The following is a 17,924-nucleotide window of genomic DNA, read 5'->3' as shown; positions in this document are numbered from 1 at the left end:
ACTATGGGAATGACTTTCTACAGGATGGTAGTGGGAGCCCCTTCACTCAGGACTTTTGACCTAGACTAGGGGAGACATTTTCAAAAGGGATGTAAGCATTTGGGAGCCTGAATGACTGAGGCTTAGCTCCTATGTATCTCCCATGCTTTTGAAAGCTTTTTGAAAAGTTTACCTTAGACCATTTCATCTCAACTGGGGCATCACAGTCACCCACTATTTCTTTATAGATAGTTGGAAAGGGAGGCAGCCATGTCCCAAAACTACTTGCTCGGTGTACCATGGGGTTAGGATATGAAAAAGCTTAGATTCATAACACAGGACAGTATACCATTTTAACCTGCCCAAGAACAGAGATTGAAAAGAACTACTTGGTCATCCAGTCTATCTAACTTCTGTGATGAAATTGGCCTATTTATATGACATTGACTTCTGAAGGAGATGATTTTGTAGCAAAATAGACAGGCCTTTGTAGCTTATTAGTTGCAGGTGTGTGTTATTTTGGGTGCATGTCTAAAACAGGTTGGCTTTTTCAGTATTGTTTTATAGTAGGACTCTGTGCTTTTAATTGTACTGCTAAATCTGTGATAGAAATATTTTTGCAGTGCTAAAGTGTGTTTTACATATGTGTGAGACTCCACAAAGACTCCTTTTTTTTAGTCCATTCATAGTTGGATCTAATCAAATAAGAAAAGTTGGAAGAAGGGGAATTAAAGAAGGATATTGTAAAGAATTCTACTCCAGACTCGATTTGTCTGTATCCTAGAATCAATGAAAATCCAACAGTCTTACTGAATAGCACAGGTTGAATATGGAACTCTTTTATTTGAATTTAGTGTTCTTGAGCCAAATGCTTCCCCCATATATATGGATAACTCCCATTAACCTAATTGGAAAGTGAGCATGTATATCCTAGTAGAATTTGGCCCCTTCAAAGGTGCAGGATTGACAGCCTTGAAGACAGTAAATCACAGGCAGGGCAAGTTTCTCCACTAATTCTATTCTAAACTGGCAGGACCACCTTCGGTGAGGAAAAAGTAGCTCAGCCTTGGTAGCCCTTTAAGACCTTGGCTTCTTTTTAGACACTGCCAGCATGGCTGCCAATCAATGCTAAATATGCTGTAGATTTTTAGAATGCATGTGTGTCCTGTAGGGATGGGATATCTTAAATAAGGCTATATCTACACTAGAGACCTGACAGCGGCTGATATAGTGTTGTCCCCACCAGTGCTTTTGTCGGTAAAACGTATGTCGGTCAGGGTTGTGTGGGTTTTTTTTTCACTTCTGACTAACAAAAGTACTAGTGTAGACATAAATTGACAACTCATCCTACCTCTTCAAGGTTCCACAATTTACCCCCTGGATGTAAAGGGAATTGCACACATTATAAAGACCTCTGGAGGACATAACAAAGGGTTAAATTGTGCGAGGACCCCTAGCTACACTCCATTTAAAACAAATTTGAATTTTACAAGTTCTGGAAAAAGTCTCTGTAAGTATCTGTAAAATAGGTCCCTGTACTCAGGAGATTTTTTACACTAAAAGAAAATTGCCCCCATTATATTAATAAGTGAATTCACTGATATTTATGTCATGATATTGCATTCTGTTCTAGCAAACTTAAAATGCATGCTATAAAAACCCAGTTGCAAAGAAAGGAGTGTGTGACATTCTGTTACAGGTTAATTTCTTTCCTTGCATAATTAGAAAATAGTGTGACTTGCAAAATTGGGGGTGGGGTGGAGTGGGAGGGAGCTGTATGCCCACAGCTGTACTTAGATTTTTTTTTTCCTTTTTGGCTTCTCCTTTCATTTTCTAGTTGACTGCACTTCTTCTTTTACTGATTTGGATGCTGGATGCCAATTTAAATTTCCAAGTGCATTTAGTGTCTTACAACACCGGGGGACTGAACAGAGAATTAAGAATGTACATGGCATAGAAAAATATTTTTTCTACAGTACTTTTTTTAACTCACTATGATCACAGCAATAATAGAATCCAGTAAACTAGAGCTGCAAAACCTAACAGAATGTTTATTTGGTAAAAGGTATTTTTTTCAATAGAGCCTAGGCTGGCTGCACTCTCATTGCTTACAATCTGTAGAGGAGTCTTTCACAGATCAACAGACTATAAGATTGCTTTTCTGGATATGAGCCACTGATGGACCCATAAAGGCTAGTATGCTAGCTCTCATTTAAGACTCTTTTATACTGTCTCAGCAGGGACATAGTCCCCATAGGAATGTTTTCCTAGGAGCTGATTTAATAGTAGAGGGATGAGGATGGAAGGGAAGATTAATGTTTCTGCCAGGCCCCCGGCAAGATCACAAAAACAATTGGCTGGAGTGGCGGTGGGCCAACTCTGTTGGGTTGCAGACTTTTTGGTCTATGTACAGTGGCATGTTTCTAATCAGATGTGAAATACAGCATTGGCAGGTTGAATGGATTAGCCTAGCCCTCTTTGTAAGTAATTCTGTCTACATTAGTCAACAATGTAACAATTTTTTCTAACATTTCATATTTAAGGTTATCATTTTTGACTTCATCAGTTTAATGGGCCTTTGGAGTTTTGATCATCAAAGGTGGGAACGATATAATTGCCAGACTCTGCTGGGTGTGTTTTAAAACATACACCATACAAGATGCCAGGGTCTGAAAGTTCTCAAGTATCATAAAGGATTGGGACTGGGTGAGACAAAAATCTCGTGGCAAGAGTAATTCACTGTAGCGCTGAGGTGTGATAATTTTATGTGACTTCTGACTTCTCTTCTGTAGTGATATTACAAGGCTGGATATCCTAGTTTTAAATATTTAATTTCCCTATGTTTGGATTTCTGAATCTGCCTAAATCTAGAAGGTTTATGTCTTTGATGTATTCAAATGTAGCTAGCTGTAAAACATGTTCTCAAAACTATATTGAGGAGTTGTCCCTCCTCTAACTTGAGTATGATTGATCAGTCCCCTCATTTTATGCTTTTTTGAAAGACCCCATCAATGACTGAAGAGATTTCAAGTAGTTCGTTTCCAGTTCACATTAGCAAAAGCTACTGATTAAGTTAGGCTAATGTAATATTGTGGTTCCTTGTTAGCCAGATGTACTTGTAACCATTACAACAGGTTGGAGCAAAATAAAATGTGTGTAAAGTGTGTTAGATTCTGTAAATTTCTACTGTTCTGTTCAAATGAACAGATTTATGAGGATTTACACTAGCTAAGCATCTGACACATGCATTTAAAATAAATATTTAAAAAACACTACCCTTTTGCATTCAGATTAAAGGTTCCTTGATATTTATTAGCGATTGTTAATATTTCAGTGAAGTAGTACCATATACGTTGTGAAATTTCTTCGTTTCTTCCTGTAGCTCAACCTTTTTAAGTTCAAAAACGTGAAGATTGAGCCAGGCTAATTAAGAATGGTGCTGAAAAAATAAATTAGGCTGTTCTTTGGAGTGTTGGTTAAGCAATGTTAATTAACTCTCAAACTTTTCCAAAGACTCACTCATTTCACAGAGAATAAGAATTTAATGAAGGTTTATAGAAATATTTTTGTTTAAAAAGGAGTGCATTTAGTGAAAGCCTTGGGGTATAAAGAGGAAGGAAGGAATATGAGCGGGTAGGGGAAGGTGATTGTTTGTTTTATTAATCTAGATTGAATTTTCAAGAGCACTCAGAATTTGCCTGACTGTTCCCATTTAAGTCAGTGGGAATTTTACTACTGAGTTCAACTGAAGCACAGTTAGGCCAACTTTTTTAATGCTTTTGAAAATCCCACCATAGATATTTATCTCACACATTATCCCGGCAGTATCTGAAACTACTCCTGGGTCAGCTGGTGTAATCAACAATTTAACTCTCGCTAGCACAGAATCTAGCAAGCCAGCCATGCTCTGAGGTTCAAAACAACGTAGTACAGGGCAGTAGTGAGTTTAGGCCATGCACTGAGTTTTAATTTGATTTAAAATGTGGACTTAGTCCTTTGATTCCAGAATCCTCTTCCAAGCAATGTAAAGTGACAAAAATAATTTGGTATAAAAATATACAAAAGTCATTTTGACAGAATTATTTCATCTGAATTTGTGCAGCTGAACTTTTTAACCTGTTAGATATGGCAGAAGTCTTAAGAATCAGGACTCCTGGGTTCTAATTACTGACCTACTGTCTGACCTTGGGCAAGCCTTTTAATTTGTCTATGCATCATCTTATCTATCTATAAACTGGACACAACAAATACTTATCTCAATGGGTGTTGAGTCTTAATAATGTTTGGAAAATTAGAATACTGGCTTTCAATGGTTAAGGCAGGAAAGCACTTGAGTACATGCTTAAGTCTCATTGACTGTGAGACTTAGGCAAAGTCTTAAAGTGCTTGGCTAAACTGAGGCCTGAGCAATTGTGGAAGCAATGATGTTACTTGATTTTATTTGATCAGTAATTGGATAGCATTTTGTTGCTTTTTATAACAAGTTGCTTCTTGTTACTTGGATGCAGGATCTGTTTGTCTAGCTATTCAATTGCACAAATGAAAAGCTATTGAATTAACAGCACATCCCTCAACCTGCAAAAATATTTGTCTTATACGATGACAATGCCCTTCCTACATATCACTATCTGACCAAAGTGAGGACTTGGGTTTTATTAGGAATGCCATCCAAAATATATGTCAAATGAAGAAAACATTGTGCAGCTCTCAGTTTTTCAACTGGTGCATTTTAAAGGAGCACATTTCTATAAATAACATGACGTGATGCTTATTTAAACTGAGTGAACATTTTGCCTTCAACTTGTTTCTCTTGCATTCCTGCTACTCTACAGATATAAACATAGAAATATATGCTCCGAATAAACACATCTGCAGCATATATGCTGAGGCTTTTTGAAGGTGAGATGAGAAAAACAATTGCAATTAAGACTAAAGAGTAATTTAATTAGGTATAGCTGTTTCCCAGTATTGACTTCAGGGCAGGATTAAAATACACACAAGAAAAAGTAAGATTAGGCCATTCTAAATTTTGACCCAAATCACCAATTTAGAAATTGAATATTAAAATTACATTGTGTTGGTAATCTTCTGACCTTGCATTCTCCTAAACTAAGATTACCAATTATACTAATTTATAAAGTCTTTTTTCAAAATAGTGTGGAAGATTTAAGATTAATACTGAACAATCTGCATTTTTTTTACCTTCAAAGAGCTTGAAAACATTATTTATAGAGTGCCATACTTTTGCATTGTGCTTTACAGGATTTGAAGTAGATGTGGTCTTTCTCTAAAGAGTTTACAGTCTAAGGTCCAATCTTGTAAACACTAAAAACATGTTTAACAACACTTTAAAGTTACTCGTGTGTAAATGTTTGCAGGATCGCCCTAGTCTTACAAAGTCAATCAGTCTTGTTGCTGGGGAATCGCCTTCAGGATTGAAGCCTCAGTAAGACACACCACAGTGAATGATGATGACATACAATCAGAGCTGAGCATGAAAAGATTTTCCTGTCCTGAGAAATTTTTTGAACTTCCACACTTTTCCCATTCCACACTGGAACAAAACTGAGAGCTTTTCAAATTTGTAATAGAAAAATGAAAGATAGAGAGAGACCCACCCTAGAATGACCAATAGCCTCTGGCAGGGCAGTCACCTGAGATGTAGGAGATCAGGTTCTAGTCCTGGTTTGCATGATTCAGTACAGGAACTTGAACCTTGGTCTTCTACATCTCAGGTGTCTGCCCTACTCACTGAGCTACAGCCCATAACCACTGTCTTTCTTTCTCCATCTCTCTCGTTGGAGATGTTCCACTTTGTATCTGTAATTAAATATTCACTGTGCCAGAGATAGCAAGAGACTGACTTGATAGGCCAGGCGTTAGGGTATTCACCTGGGATGTGGAAGAACCAGCATCAGGTTTGTGCTCTAATTAATATTTATTTTCTACAAATTGGAACAACTCCAACAGGAGAGAATGAGACAGATCGTTCCTGGAATAGCCAATAGTTTGCTGGTAAGGGCACGCACCTGAAATTTGAAAGACTGGCAGAGCAGGGACTTGAACCTAGATCTCCTACATCTCAGATTAGTGACCATGCTATTCTGGCATGAGTTTTTCTCTCTCTTCCCTTTCCCCACCCTGCACCCAAAATTCCATCACTGGTTTCAGAAACCTTTCCAAACAAAAGTTTTGCTGAAACTGGAATATCCCACAAAAAGTTTGTTTTGACAAATACATTTTCCCCTGAAAAACTGTTTCATCAAAATTTTCCCAACTTGCTCTCCATGCAGTGGTGGATGGAGGAAAAAGAAAAATGAAGGTAAAAATAAATAAAGCTCACATTTTTTAACCATCTTTTCAATCCATTGGTGGTCCTGGAAGGGTTTTGGTCTTGGTTTTTGGTTTTTGCATTGGTTGGTTTTTACAATGTGCAACTTTGCAAAATCCAACATTTAACAGGAACTTAAATCCAATGGACCTTGTGGAGTTATTCTAGATAACAGAGGTCAAAATTTGAGTTAAAGAGCAGCTCAGTGTCAAATTGCAATAATTTAGAAGTCAAATGCTTTTTAATTTCCAAAAGGTATTATAGTCAGTAAAGCCTTTTGATGCTTGGATGGACGTTGAAGAATGTACTAGGCACATGATGTACATAAATATATGACTGAACATTGAGGTGTTTTGTGTTTGTATTCTTTCATTGGTGATTTGGTTTTTTGTTTTTTGTTTTTTTTTTTTAACAAAGATGAATAAAAAATCTACTGCTGTAATTGATGAGTGGTAACCCATTCGCTACATAATAAGATGTATAAATAAGGAGAAAAAGACTTGAAACTATGGTATTAAAATTTGTGAAACTTAAAAAAAAAAAAAAAAAAAAAAATAGTATTGCAATTTGATAACCTGGTTGAAAAGCTACTGGTATGGACACTGGCTATGTGTGATAAACCGCAGAGATTAGCCCAGATTCTGATTTCATTTACACCAGTATAAATAAGGAATATCTCCATTGAAATCGGTGGTGAAAATTGCTGTGAGATAAGAGTAAACCTAGTAAAATGAGGGATAGGAATTCTTTACACATGTTTCCATTATTATTGATTTTGGAAGGGGCGTATCGTAATTGCATGTGTTTTGCGTGTTCACACACACGACCCTGATTCTCCTTTGCACCATTTACATAGGTAAAGCAGCCTTAACATAGTGTTAAATTACACTTTCACCCACTCTAAAGTTGCTTTAAATGGATTAAAGTATTAGTGTAAATGAGAATTAGGTTTATATATATGATTTTAAGTCTGACTGCCCTGAAGCATCCACATGCAAGTTGTACTCAGGAATGTATCTACATGGCTCTGAAACTGTTTTACACCCAGGGAGTGAATGTTTACTCTAGGCAAAAATCATACAAAAGCATTAAAAATACAAGAGTTGAGCACAAAGTCATAGCTGAAATATGCACAATCATTATAAGGAGTGGTCAGTTTGTTGGTTTTTCCTATAATGGCAAGCAAATGACATAAAAAATATGCAGAAAAATAGTATGTGTGTTTGGCATCGCTTGATTTTGTTGTATAACTGATACTAGAGGGGTGCCCACCCCTTCCACCTTTACCCATGAGAGTAGAAGTTGAAGCCTCGTGAATAAGGGTTTCAAGATCATGTTCTCATACACTACTGGCATAGGCACAATCTAGGTTCTGGTTACTCTTGGGAAGGTTGTAAATTATGTGTAATATAATCCATTACCCTTCTCCCCTCCCTCCGTCCCTGCCCCTCAAAGGGAGGTGATTCCTTTTTTGTGAGTGTGTTCTTCACCACTGATCCAATTAGATTGAAAGTCCCTTGGGGCAAGGACTGTCTTTTTGTTCCAGGGCCCCTAGAACAGTCATACAAATAAATAATAATATTGCAGGCTCAAACCTGAGCACTTGTGCCTCTAGCTACCCGGCTGCGGGGCACATCAGCTTGCTAGAGAGATATGGACTCAGATTTGTGCCCACCGTTCAGCCCTTTTGTAATATATCCATTTGGATCAGGCAAATATTAATAAAAAGTAACACTTTCTAATGGGATAATTTTTTAAAATGTGGCCAGTCCCTTTCAGTTTTTGTGCCTCTTGGGCCTCCTTGGAAAATCTGTAACAAATGTCACGTTACATTAAAAAAAAGATGTGCAAGTATTACATGTCTAGTAATGATACTTTGTACTTGGTTGTAGTCCCTAGATTTCCAACAGGGTTAGCAATATTTTCTCCTTTTTACAAGTGAGGTAACTGAGCCACAGAGATGTGATTTAAACCCCCAAAACCCCTCGGCTTCTTTGTATATCCCAGCCTTTCATAAGTGCCCACCAATCATGAAAAAACGACGAGAGTCCTGTAGCAATCATGAGTGTCTCATTGTTTTGGTACCAAATGGGTCCTCATTTTTAGACCTTCTAACTGCATGTAACTTCTGTTGACTTCAACTGGAGTGCATGTGCAGAAGTTCTGAAAATCTAGAAGGCAGGTTGGATGGTAATGGATAAGAATAAACCAGGTGACAGCGGGAAAGGGGAATCTTTAATTATTCTCAAGACATTCTTATGTTGCTTTGTTTGAAGATGTCGAAGTTTTTCAGAGACTGACTCTTTCGGTGAGAGGCGAGGGAAGTGGAAAGGGATTAATTATCCACTGAAACTCATTTCCAGCCTTTTTGGGACAGAAATTATTGGTTAGCTGGATTTACAGAAGAGCACCTTATGTCATCTTGTTACGCACAACAGTCTTCTAAATCTAACCTCTTTAAAGACTTCATTATTTCTGGGGACAGTAACTAAAAGTAACTATACATTTACATTTTGCTAAGTTGTTTTCCAGGAACATATGTACTGAACATGACCTTGTGGTAATTTAAAAAGAATAATAAGCAAAAAGAAAAGAGGGTCTGCTATAGCACTGTAGCTTTGAGTCATGGGAAACAGAATTGGTCTTTCAAGAAATTTTTCTGATAGTTTGTTTTCAGGAGATATTGATTTTGATGCCTTTAAATTTGAATGATGATCAATATTATTCCCCTTTTCTTCAACAAAGTCACCGTTCTGAGGAGGTGGCAGATATAGCCTGAGTCAGGAAGTTATTGAGTTTGTTTGTTTGTTTGTTAAAGTTTTGACTCTCTTGAATGTAGATGACACTTTGTGCAGCATTGAGGGTCTTCCTTCTAAGTTCTGATCAGGCCTTGTCCCTTCTTAGTTATGACATCTAGCAGGGTCAAAAGCTCAGAGACATCCAATAGCGTAGGGATAAATTTTCAAGAAAACCTAACAGTATGTGGGCACTGTATTGTAAATCCAGGTCTGTGGGATCAGGGTTTGTAGATTCCCTGTTTCCAAGCCCACGCTTGAGCATCCATGACAGTCCAAATTACACTAGGAAATACCCTATGTCTGTAACACTATTTTCTCTTCTAATGGCTTGAAGCCCCCGAATCTGCCACTGTTTGGCAAAGAGTCAAGTGCATTAAGGCTGGTGAGTGGAAGAAGATGGGGCTTAACACAGGAGTCCAGGCTCACAAGTCTTGTGCTGATAGAACTATAGACTAACATCTACTCCTTGGAAATTTAATACATCTAATTTGTGTCCTTCTGCTCCCCCTTTTAAAATTGTTGTATTTTGGTTTGATGTTTAAAGAACCCCAAACCTGGCAAATTTTGTCAACATTGACTAGCACCATCTTGTTGTTCTCTGTACAGTGCCTAGCACAATGGGGCTCTGGTCCATGACCAGAGGCTACTGGGCTCAGCTGCAATTCAAATATTAATAATAATAAAACTAATTTTCGTGATTAATATTTCATCCAGACACAGAATTGCCTCTAGCATGTACCATTATGCATGAGTCTATTGAGATGAGATGAGTGTGGGAAATCCTAACTGGACGTTATGTGGCGTGCCAATTTTACCCCAAAATCCTATTTTTATTTAGCGAGAGCAGCAAAACTAAACATCTTTCATTTCAGATATGTATACACCAAGACATAGGCTAATGAAAGCTCATCTGATGCTGTATGATGGTTACTTCCAAATACTATAAAAGCAGGAAAGATTTTAGCCTTAAAAATCCATAAACAAGAAGAGATGTTGTTGACATTTGGCAGGTTCATGCTCAACTACTGGGATCTTTCAAAACAAAACAGTCACAAAGGATGTTTAAAATTGCAGTGTCTCTGGGATTAAAACACTCCCTTTCCTGAGTGACTCTGCTAGAGTAAAATGTATAGTTTTAAGACTTAGGAGTGACTCAATTTAGGCATTATTGAAACCCGATGATTGAACAAAACAGTCTTTCCTAACAAGCACATTGTTCCCCAGGTATAGGAGAGGATTTGCAATTTTTTTTCTTAATGAAAATGGAATAGCAAGGAATTACATTTCATAGACCCATTTCAGAAGTGCTAATGCAAAAGGCACAGTGATAATGAAAGCATAGTTTCTTCTGCAGATAAAGGAGAGTTGCTAAACACGTAATGACTGACAATGGTCACTTTTTTTCCCCCGTTGTAACAAACTTTCTAGAAACTTTATTGTGAAATACTTTGACATTTAAACATGGAAATTGTATTAACGTATTTAAAGGTCAGTGGGGAAAATGTGGGCGATGTAGTACTGTCATCTGTGATGGAGCCTGTACACAGAATCCACTTCTATGATCCACAAAGAAGAAACTATACACTATACTTTTTTCCCTTCTAGAAAAGCCTTCAGGACAGTTGAAGATACCTGGGAAATTATTTGTCCAAATCCATGAAGTTTCCTAGGTAGAATGCCATCTAGGGCATTGGATTTTACTCTCCCCAGGTTGTTCCTCGGAAAGCATTTGAACTCTTAGGAGTGCAATGTTCCTTGGAATCTTGTGCATCTAGCAAAGCCCACCTTTGGAGGAAAAAGAACAGAGAGCATTGGATCATGCAGAAGACCAGTTATGTGGGCCCTGGGATACATAGAAGTGGACTCAGGAGGTGTTATGAACACCTTAACTAAAACTCTCTTATCGAAAGATGAGAGACATCCCCCATGGCTTGACTGTAGTCCTGAGTGGCATTTTGGACTATGGTTCTCCTAAGATCTGTGTAAAGTCAACTCCACTGGCTCAACTGTCCTTGAAGAAGCTGTCTGCAGTCTGTAAAGTAATGGAGTAGTCTTTGAAGTCTTCAGTTTGGCTCCCCAGACTTCCCATACTACTGGGCCTTTCTTTGCAGTTCACTCATTATGGTCCTTGGGAATTATTTCTTACCATTTGAATTTTTTTCCAAAAAGACTAAGTTAAAAATTACTGTCTAGCTTCTCTCTAGACCATGTACTATAAACCATATGACATTACAAAAGTGTTACCTGGAAGGTAGTATGGAGCTTCAATAAAATACTCAGGTGTGGGTTCCCATTATCTGCAAAACCTAAAGATTTTGTTATATTTAGAATTTTGTACACTTATTCATAATAAGAGCTCTACTTTAAGTTAGGGAAAATTGGTTTCATTTTTCTCTTCCTTGCATTAATAGCTATTAGAGTTGAAAATAAGGCTTTATACATATCATTAAAGTACACTTAAGTAACTTGCAATTGACAATTAACTCAGCATGGTAATACATTATCATAACATTTTCTCTTGATAGGTTTGTCTTTTAAAAGGCACAAGAAAAGACAAAGGACATCTTTGTAAGACCTGCATTAAAGCTATTCCTGTTTTAATTGTTCATATTATATACATTATCTCAGTAAAAATGTATATGTATAATGGAAAGCCATTCAAAACATTTCTTTTTGAGCTTTGGACAATGGATTCTGACAAGAAATTGTGTGTGTTTTATATATCACATACACGTAGGGTGCAGTGGAAAAAAGAGAGAGAGAGATCAACTAAAAAGATAAAATCTGGAACCCTCAGAATTCAGGGTTATTTGGTGCTGAGATTTTTGGGTTCGTCTATTTTATTATAAGGCATCCTGAATAGTGATAAACAATGCCACCTTTTAGCAGGATTTCAGACTACTATACTGTACACTTTCTCCCTCAAGACCATAGTAAAATGTAGTAGTAGTCTGAAATTTAAACCACTGTTTGTCAAGCCTTATATTAAAAGGTAAGACAAAGAGCTAATATTCAGAGTGCTCGTTCTCGCTGCACAGTGACCAATGAATGCCAGCTTGCAATGCTTAGTTTAAAGGTTACTATGACAATAGCCACACTGATGGCATTCTTATGCAACCAATGGGCATTGACCGTATCCTGTCAAAGCATGTAAGAAGCAATATGGGCAACACTGGCTTTGTAAAAATTGGACACTTTTTATTTAGGACATTTCACTGATTACCGTAGATTGAGTTGTAGAATTGTAGCTCAAATGCATTATATGTTTTTGCAGGAGAGCTAGAACTACAACAGACAACTAGAGTCTGTATGAATGTTACTCTGATGCATTAAAAGCAAAAAATACCAGTGTCAAATATATAAAATCCCATCAGCTTTATGTCCCATGTCTTTTTTTTTTTAAAGCTTGTTCTCAAAAATATTTGTTTGATATTCTAAAGATTAGAGGTCAATAGTCTCTAATGTGCTTCTATTTCTGGCACTCTTACCATATTTAAATCTGCATAACCTAAAGTATTTACATAAATTCTTCAGAAATCAACAGTAGTTTGGGATTTGAGTATAATGTTTCCCAACCCATTTCTTCCCCTCTCTCAATCACAGCTTGAAAATTCCTTAATAATAACCTTATCCAAATTATATATGTGAAAGTCAAATGAGCCCAAAGGAGATTTATCATCCTCTGACTGCATTCCTCTTATGATTAATAATGACATTGATTCCTTTCGAAACAAAACAAAAATTCATTTAAAGGTTCTGATTGGTTTTTGTATTAGGTAAATTTAACATATTGAATGAGCATAAAACAATTATGGGTCTTATTAACAAAATTAGCTACGGCAAATTTACCAGAAGGAAACTGTTGCTATTTAGCTCCCTAATTATGTGTCACTATTCTTTGCGACCAAAAGATGTAATGAAAATAATTCGATCTCCTTGTGCTGCATAGAGAATTTTCTGGGAGCAGCTGAATATCATAATCAGAGTCAGAAATAGGTTTTCCTGGCCTTGTGTTTCAGACTAGCAGAGGTCAAGGGCTTCAAAGAACTTATAAATGGAGCGAAGTTGAACAGTGCTGGGAAGAATATGAAATAAATGCTCTATGTAACCCCGTTTGTAGGCAAAAAGGTCTTTGAACAGAACTTCGGCGAACGGGTCACACTGTATAGATAAAACTTTCAGGCTCTGGAAAGGTATGTGGTAGTTATTTTTGGCCTGTTTGACAATGAGGCAGAGAAATGAGCTTTCATTAATAATCCCTATTGTTCAACCATTTCCCAGCACTCTGCCTCAGAGAAGGAGACTTATGGGTATGCTTACACTGCAGCTGTAAGGGTGATTGCAGTTTTGGTAGACGCACTCTGGAGCATGAGCAAGCAACATAAGTCTGTAACCAGAGCCCGAGGGCAGGCGTGTACATTCCATGCTGAAGCCTGTGCCACCATGTCTTTGCTGCTATTTTTAGCCATGCTAGCTAAATGATGCTACCGGATCAGCAATTGCGTCTCCGACTGAAGGGTACTTGTATTTTAACATTGGTAAGCTTTTCTTTTTAGTTCTGAAAGTTAATCCAAGGCAGAGCTTCATTACCATTGCGAGCATGTGTGCCTATCGTTTAATCTACTGGTCACTCTTGAGTGGGAATCCAAACTTCAGTATTTAAAGATGCACAGTTTGGATTCTTGGGTGCCAGCGTTCATCTGTTGTGACTAAGTATCATGCTATCATAAGTTAGTGGAGCACTGACCCTTAGGCACAGGTATTTGGCAATGATAATTTTAGATGAAGATCATACATAATAGCCTTGTGAATCTCTCATCCCTTTCAGGAAACTTGTTTCTGCTAACACTAAAGCACCAGCATCGCCACACTGGTCCTGACCCAAAACCCACTGGCTGGTGCAAGTATGGCCATTGACCACTGGGCTTTGAATCAGCCTTCTTCTATTTTTAAGAATAAACAGAAAAGGTAAAAGAAAGGAAGGTGAAAACATTGAGCGTCCCGCTCCCAACGAGACAGGTTGTATTGTTGCAGTGGGTTATTTAGAGCAGGGATTCTCTAATGTTTTCATAGTGTGGCCTTTATTTGAATACAGAGGTTGTCCTATGAACCATTTCCCCATCCATTCGCAATCATGCAAGCCACAGCTCCTCCTGTTCTAATTCTAAAATCCCTGTAGCAACTTCAGTGATTAATATCTCTTCAGTAGATTGCACTAAAACAATGTAGGGACTGGAAATAAGGAGGAGCCAGCTCCCGTGAACCCACAGCAAGCCCTCTGCAGACCACTAGCGGTCCACAAACCACCATTCGAAAACCTTTGCTTTAGACTATACCAACAAACATACAGCTTCGGGTGGTATGGTATAGTATTATAGAGCATGTGGAGTACACAAATCAGAGAGTGCCTATGAAATGGAAGCACCATAGTAAACGTCAGCCAGGTGCTTGGGTGCTCTGAAAAAGATGCTACTAACTATGGAAACAGATCTCTTGCCCGCTACTCTTGCTTCTTTCCACTTTTTATTGCTTGTATTCTCTGGGAAATGTTTTCACTTTTGTTTCATTATTAAATGCATCTGAATTTTAACTACAATCACTTTTGTGCATTAAACATAAGTAGTACGGTACCAAGCCATGGCAGCTCACATCACCTGGTGAGACTCACTTTATAATTTATATCCTAAAGGAGATCAGGAAAGTGTGCTCTTTCTCCAACCTGCATTAAGGCATTAATCACATCTTCCTCCATTTGCAATGTTGTAGTCCCAGCAGCAAATAGTTCCATAAAGTATGTGTAACAAGTAGTGCTTCTGAATGATTGCTGGATGAGCAGTACCCTCTGTAGACATGAGGGTTAAACATCGAAAGGTTAGGAGGTCTGCATCAGATTTATTTATGTACTTATTATTCTGGCAACACCCAACAGTTCAGGTTCTTGATCTATTCAGGTTTTTGCACTGTATCCATAACTCTGGGATCTGACCACTTTATCTGGAGCTTATCCAAATCTCTGGGGTCTGCAATATTGCAGAGAATAGCTCATGATATGAGGTGTTTTGTAGGAGCTTTCTGGTTCCATTTGGCCCTGAAATACCATAAGAGCTTCATTTTCCAAAGTATTTCAGCACTTCTGTTCTGATTGGAACTGATAGGGGATTAAATGAAAAATAAATGCATGCGTGTGTAAATTAACCTCAGGTTGGGTGAGATTCAGGTTGTTAATGAATTTCACAGACTCCTACCTGGGTCCCCTCTGGTGTTTATCTGTCTTGCCATAGGTGTGACACGCTCTACCATGTGGTGTAGTAGTCTGCCAAATTAATGTGTGTTGTGGCATTTGGTTGAGTGAGGGGGACTTTCCACATGGTATTAAAGAGTAATGATTTTCAAATTAGCAAGAGAAACTATTTCCTTTTATTAGTCTATAATCTTATATGAAAAATGTAAAATTGTAAAATATTACAATAAATTTTGAAATAAAAGACTAAATAACACAATTATAATTCAAGCAGCCAATCAAAGACAGGTTATGGCTTGTGGTATTTGCATATAACTGACTTGCAGAGGAAAACACAACTCACTTTGTGAAAATCAGACTTTCATCCCAGACACTAACCTTTCCTTTCCAAACTCTTGCCCTGATGCCACTCATTCCATCATCATATACTGAGCTGTTGTTGCAAAGCCTTTCCTTTTCTCTTATTCCTATGGTCCCTGGTGTGTGAAAATCCAGGGGAGTTGTTTCATTCAGACTGGCTCAGCCATCCATTGACAACTCCTGGTCAAAACTTCAGGCAGCACAGAATAAGCCTTGCTTATCTTACTGTGTACTCATTAATTAAAAGCAATCTGCTGTTGTTGCTGAGCTGTTGACTGCAGTGTCTTTCCTCCCGGAAGCCAATCTTGCTACAACTTTGGAGCTTCCTTCTGGAATTTGCACCACACACTATGGGGGGTTTAATCCTGAACTCCCTATATCTCCCTGGTGGGAGTTGGGAGGCTGTAGGGAATGCAGGATTGGGTCTGCTGAAGTGTTAGTGTGGTTACCCCCATGTGGAGCCTGAACCAGGAAAATGGAGACACTTTGTTTATATGGGCAGCTATGAATGTCGCATTCAGTTGGGATGAAGCTGCATTTATTCTTTTCCTTTGATTCTGAATGGGGTAATGCTTCAATTCATGAACAAGCATTTATTGGGTATATATCCACTCCACTTAACCAGCACTTATGAGGGAAAACAGTTACTAAGAAAATATTATCCCAGCATACGTTACCCCTGTGGTGGTGTTTCTTCAGTCATATTAGTAAAATGCATTCAGGCACCAAGAACTTCTTTCTTTTCTCAGGCTAACGGTTAACATTGTTTTTAGCTGTATTCCTCTTTGAAGTGCATTGCGAACACTGAAAGTGTAGCGTGTGTGTGTGTGTGTGTGTGTGTGTGTGTGTGTGTGTGTGTGTGTGTAACTTTGGCATACACAAAACAGCATCTTTAATTTCAGATTGTGATTGACATCAGACAAAAGGGCAAAAACTCCCTTTGTTCTCAAGCACAGAGAGTGTATTTGTTTGCTCAGAGTAAGTGAAAGACCCCATGAAGTCCAACCGAAGATCTTTAATGAATTTGGCAGTCTCCAAAGCTGTCTGTCCCACAGAGTAATCCTAAAGACAGAATCATCACACATCATTTAACAAAATGTGACAGAAGAATCTCTGATTAACAGAGGCAGGTGGGGGAGAAGAGGAGTTGGCGGGTACTTAGCTATTATGCCACATAGCTGGCCCCTTAAGGTCAGTCCTTTCTTACGTGGTTAATGTGTGCTCATATGTGTCTAACCTGGAGAATCTGTGTTTTCAGGCAAAGGTTCTTAACCTTGCTACACACTGGTGTAGAGTCCTCATTTAAAGCAGGAGGGGTTGATACCATGTGGTTAGTCTAGATTTGGAGTTGGGACTCTTGCAGCTTTCTTGTTTATGGCTTGTAGCAATGCCATTGGTATTTTTGATTCTGTGGAAGTCAAAATTAAGATGAGTTCCCTACCCTCTAGGTATGTAGAATCTCATTGAAACAGACATTACGATGATGTAAGGGAGATCGACACCAACTCATAATGGAGGAATGGTGGTGAGGGGGATACAGCTCAAGGAAAGATTTTCTTTTAGGTGGTAGCTCATGTAGAGTTACAAATATTTGAACTGTCGTGTTACATTGACAGTTTTTTTTTAACTTAGTTATTAACATTTTGTTGAGGTTGAACAGGATTGTTGACAATACACAAGTGTTAAAAGCAAGTGTCAGATATACACACAGAGTTGTGACATTGGGTGGTGAAGGGTGACAGCAGTAAGTAAATCATCTACTTTATATGAATAGTGTTTTTTATTAATGGGTTTTTTTTTATCAGTTTGTCCATTATTTTGGAGTGATTAGGATGGATGTGACAATGGGGAGGGACCAACCACAGACTAGTGACAGAACGTTATCTGAATGAGATGAATATTTCCGAGAGATTATTCTCCGGTCTGTCACTGACCGTGTGAGTGATCTTGCACAATTCATATAACTTTTTTCAGTGCCACGGCTCCTCCTTTTGTAAAATGGAGATAACCATTGTCACACTGTCTGGAGTAGATCACAACTGTGACTACCAAATTTAGGTCAGACTGTCAGAGAATAGGGCAGATACCCCAGACTGGTGGTATAGTCTATAATTAGTTTATACCAAGTCAGTAACAAATGTGAACTCTTGAGTCACTATACTAGTCTTATCACGGAGTCACAGGCAGTCCCTTTAGGCTCTCCAGCCCATTTTGC

At 38.1% G+C, this 17,924-nt stretch overlaps 1 protein-coding gene across 5 annotated transcripts in view; it reads left to right on the top strand.

Annotated features, from left to right (window-relative positions):
- The window catches only part of CELF2 (CUGBP Elav-like family member 2), a 423,961-nt gene that overhangs the window by 101,691 nt on the left and 304,346 nt on the right, over positions 1–17,924 (top strand). The window lies entirely within an intron of this gene.

This window comes from Emydura macquarii, unplaced genomic scaffold (genome assembly GCF_026122565.2).
Source record: "Emydura macquarii macquarii isolate MOO-44397 ecotype Brisbane River unplaced genomic scaffold, CSIRO-AGI_Emac_v2 contig_3470, whole genome shotgun sequence".
Classification (NCBI taxonomy): domain Eukaryota; kingdom Metazoa; phylum Chordata; order Testudines; family Chelidae; genus Emydura; species Emydura macquarii.
This window is presented reverse-complemented; position numbering and strand designations above follow the sequence as displayed.